Source organism: Danio rerio, chromosome 24 (assembly GCF_049306965.1).
Source record: "Danio rerio strain Tuebingen ecotype United States chromosome 24, GRCz12tu, whole genome shotgun sequence".
Taxonomy (NCBI): Eukaryota; Metazoa; Chordata; class Actinopteri; order Cypriniformes; family Danionidae; genus Danio; species Danio rerio.
In genome coordinates, this window is record NC_133199.1 from 45,962,501 (window position 1) to 45,967,500 (window position 5,000).

The following is a 5,000-nucleotide window of genomic DNA, read 5'->3' on the forward strand; positions in this document are numbered from 1 at the left end:
TAGTATGTAGTGTATAGGGTATAGTGTATAGGGTGTTTAGTGTATAGTATATTGTGTATAGTATATAGTAGTGTATAGTATATAGTTTATTTAGTGTATAGTATGTAGTGTATAGGGTGTTTAGTGTATAGTATATAGTGTATTTAGTGTATAGGGTATAGTGTATAGGGTGTGTAGTGTATAGTATATAGTGTATGATATCAGGTCTTTGTCTCAGAGTTAGAGGTTCCATCGTAACTGCAAATAAGAGCAGGGACAAAGGGCAACCGTGTCATGCTGCTGTTAAAAATTACAGGACGCGCTTGTCAAAGAGATTGTTAATCTCAGTGTCTTTCCTGGTGAAATAAAGGTTATAATAATAATAATAATAATGTTAATACTCTGGGAAAAATCAATGGGTGGCGGCAATCAGCATTCTTCAAAATATCTTCTTTTGTGTTCATCAGAAGAAAGAAACGAGACATAACTTTCATTTCAGGGTGAACTATCCCTTACACAATTTTAAAGCAGTGATATTTTACATTTCTCACACACACACACGCACGCACGCACGCACGCACACACACACACACACGCGTGCAGAGAGAAATGGATGAGTTTTGCTGATTGACAGTGTTTGCATGTAAACTGTGATGTTTGAGATGCAGAGGGTGATCGTTCACATGCATTTAAATGCTGATTTATACGTGAGCGGAGTGTGTGTGTGTGTGTGTGTGTGTGTGTGTGTGTGTGTGTGTGTGTGTGTGAGCAGGGTTTTACTCTCAGTGGAGGTAATGCATGGTAAATCAGACAGGACTGGTGTGAATAATCAGCCGGGGTGTGCGGTGCTCATGCATGACCTCTGAATGATTAAACGCTTGCTGATCTCAGGTCAGGATTAATGAGACGGCCGTCGCCTCAGAGGAAACACACCGCGTGTTAATTCACTCATTTCAGCTTCATGTTCAGCCGGAGACGCGTCCGTGTGCAGATCTGCACTGTAATCCTCTTCCTCACTTCACTCTGTTCACACTCATGATGAAGAGCAAACTGGAGCACGGTGTACATCAGTAGAGGATGTGTAATAATGGAGGATGGAGAACTCCGGTTCTGTTTCTGATTTACATTACTTCACTCTGCCACATTACTCAGCTGGTTTGAGGTAAACTCTACACAATATTACACACTATTTTCTGCTTGTGAGAGAGTTTGCATGTTCTCCCCGTGTTGGTGTGGGTTTCCTCCGGGTGCTCCGGTTTCCCCCACAGTCCAAACACATGCGCTATAGGGGAACTGATCAACTACACTGGCCGTAGTGTATGAGTGTGTGTGTGAATGAGTGTGTATGGGTGTTTCCCAGTAATGAATTGCAGCTGGAAGGGCACCCACTGTGTAAAACATATGCTTGAGTAGTTGGCGGTTCATTCCGCTGGGGTGTGTTGTCTTAATGCTTCTTGATTTAAGAGTTTTTTTATATTTAAACTTGAAGCACATCCAAACCTCTAGGGTAGACCCTTCACAGGGATTAGGGTGTAGGGATGAGCCCTTCTGAATGGGACGCCTCAGTGAATGTGTGTCTTCTTCTCCTCCTCCTGCAGCTGGATGCGCAGCGGTGCCCGCTCTGCCCTCTGCTGACAGCAGCGGATCTCCTGCATCCTCCAGTGCTGCCCGCTGTGCCCGCACACCCGCTGCGGCTGCAGGGAGACTGGGTGAGCCTGCGGTGTGAGGTGCGCCCCGGGGTGCTGTTCCTGACCCGCCGCCTCACCTTCCACCCACAGCGACACACCTGGGACGGCCGCTACACACACTACTCGGACCCCGCCTGCAGACACCCCACATTCAGCATCACTGCCAGCGGAGAATACACACCTGGAGGAGCTTCAGCTGCGGTACCTGGAGCTCACGAGTACACCTTCACCGGTGAGAGAACACACACACACACACACACACACACACACACACAGTGAACAGTGCTGACGGCCTCCACAGCTCCTCCTGCTGGCTGTGTTTCCTCTTCTTCTCGGTGGTCTGCTGACATGACTCTGGACACCGCGGCTCTCGATCATCACACACACCTGCTGTCTCGCTCACAGACACACACCAGCACCCTGTCCTTTGCTGTGTCCCCATAACGCAGTGTGTGTGCAGTATGTCCAGCAGAGCAGTGCAGAACGCTGCTGTAGTTTAGTTTAAGCTGATCTATTAAAGTCATGTGTTCATATATTACTGCATTATTAACGTCAGCTGCTGCTGCTGCTGCTGCTGGTTAGTAATCAGTGTTGATCGTTGATGAATGTTGTTGTGCATTTCCGCGTTCACCTTCACTGATGTGACCTTGCTATAAAGCGCAGCTTCAACATGTTCTACAAGATTTCTCAAATCTTCTTTTAAAATGCAAGTGAGGCGCGCTGTAATTAAATATGCACTCATTTGCATATATTTTCAGGACAGAAATGTGAACAGTGGGTTAAGCCAGATTCTGATGACAAATGAAAGCTTTTATTTTGGATTCCTCATTTACTGCCATCCATAAATCAGACAACTCTGGCACCTGCAGCTGAGCTGACGCTGGTGTGGAGCTGCTCTGCTGCTGCCCTGAAATACTGAGGAAAGAGTTGAGAAGAAACGACATGTACAGAATAACAAGAACATCACTCACTCCTTCAGCTCAGTCACGTCATTCATCAGAGGCCGCCACAGCGGAATCAACCGCCAACTATTCCAGCATATGTTTTACACAGCGGATGCCCTTCCAGCTGCAACCCAGTACTGGGAAACACCCATACACACTCATTCACACACACTCATACACTACGGTCAGTGTAGTTGATCAGTTCCCCTATAGCGCATGTGTTTGGACTGTGGGGGAAACCGGAGCACCCGGAGGAAACCCACACCAACACGGGGAGAACATGCAAACTCCACACAGAAACACCAACTGAGCCAGCCGAGACTCAAACCAGAGACCTGAGTGCTGTGAGACCACACCACTGAGCCACCGTGCCGCCCACAGTAGGAACAGTATAACAGAAAATGAAAGAAGAAGAGTGTTGTGTGTGATCGGCCCCTGACAGAGCAATGCTAATAATCTCTCTCTGTCTCTCTCTCTCTCTGTCTCTCTCTCTCTCTCTCTCTCTCTCTCTCTCTGTCTCTCTCTCGCTGTCTCTCTCTCTCTCTCTCTCTCTCTCTGTCTCTCTCTGTCTCTCTCTCAGTGTTGCGTATGTCGGTGACGGCGATGGATGCTGCCACGGCGTCTCTGCTCTCTGTCTCTCGGGGCCGGGCGTGCGGCTCTCAGGGCTCCTGGCGGCCGGGCGTCCCGCAGGACGTCACCAACACCTCCGGCTGCCCCGCGCTGGGCGTCCGGCTGCCGCACACCGAGTACGAGCTCCTGCAGGCGGGACTGCACCCCTCCGGACGCCCCCTGCTGCTCAACGGCCAGCGGGCCAGCGGCCCACCGGCGGATCCAGCCCCGACCGGCCCCACAGCAGACCCACCGCATTCCAGCCGCCGCTCATACACTGCGGGACCCCGAGGAGCGCTGGAGGAGGACAGATGAACACCTGGAGGAGCAGCGCACGCAGAAACACACACACACTCACCATGATGATCATGATGATGATGAAGATCACACTCTGAGGAACAGAACTGGAGACTCTGGAGGAGTGAAGATCACTGATTTGAGTTCAGGCACATGAAACACACACACACACACACACACACACACACACACACACACACATTTATATTTATATAATTACATACAGGCGTTTATAAACACACACACATACACATAAATATACAAAAACAATTGCGCATGCACACACACAAACAAGAAAACATTTGAATGCACACACACACACACACACACACACACGTATACAAAAACACTTGCACACACACACACATATATACAAAAACACTTGCACACACACATATACAAAAACACTTGCACACACACACACACATTTTCAAAAACACTTGTGCGCACACACACACGCACACACGTATACAAGAACACTTGCACACACACACACATATATACAAAAACACTTGAACACACACACACACATTTTCAAAAACACTTGTGCGCACACACACACGCATGCACACACACGTATACAAAAACACTTGCACACACACACACACACACATTTACAAAAACACTTGTGTGCACACACACACACACACATATATATATATACAAAAACTCTTGCACATGCACACACAGGCGTATACAAACACACACACACACACACACAGATACGTACAAAAACACTTGCGCGCACACACACATACACACACACACATACGTACAAAAACACTTGCGCACACACACACACACATATATACAAAAACTCTTGCGCATGCACACACAGGCGTATACAAACACACACACACACATACAAACACTTGCTCATGAACACACAGGAATAAAAAAAAAACACACACACGTATATATATATATACATACATATACATACAAGCATTTATATAAACACAAACACATGCATTAACTTGCCCACTGACATGCATACACACACACACACACACGCTCATCAGTGTAGGGAAGAGGACCTGAAGGAAAGCATGTCAACACAACAAACCTGTCCACTGGTCTGCAGCTCAAGATTATTGTTCTTTTTTTAACAAGAACTTAAACTGATTTCAAGACAAAAAAACAGTTTAATGACTAAATTAACATTTAAATAAATAAAAGTCTGCAGCCAGATACACTTCTGTTCATCACTAAACACGGGCACTCTGTGTGTGTGTGTGTGTGTGGACGATCAGCGGCGCTTCTCATGATCAGAGCAGATCTTCAGTTATAAACTGCATTTCCTCCATCTCCCCTCCTGGACTCAGACTCGAGTGTGTGTGTGTGTGAGATTTGGACCTTAAACAGTGACAGAACCGTATGCGTGTGTTGGGCTCAGACACACTGCGGACACGTTCAGAGTGTGTAAGGTCTTTATTTCAGCATGTGGAACAGCACAGGACACACCGCACACGCTCAGTGATTC

At 47.3% G+C, this 5,000-nt stretch overlaps 1 protein-coding gene and 1 pseudogene across 2 annotated transcripts in view; one reads left to right on the forward strand and one right to left on the reverse strand.

The window, feature by feature from the left end:
• LOC100331321 (protein APCDD1-like) overlaps positions 1-5,000 on the forward strand; it is a 12,643-nt pseudogene that overhangs the window by 7,590 nt on the left and 53 nt on the right.
• Positions 4,934-5,000, reverse strand: part of vapa (VAMP (vesicle-associated membrane protein)-associated protein A) — a 4,393-nt gene continuing 4,326 nt past the window's right edge. For both annotated transcript variants that reach the window (XM_073940040.1, NM_199918.2), the window contains 1 exon segment: positions 4,934-5,000. This exon segment is cut by the window's right edge. The gene's annotated coding sequence lies outside the window, so the exon portion shown is untranslated.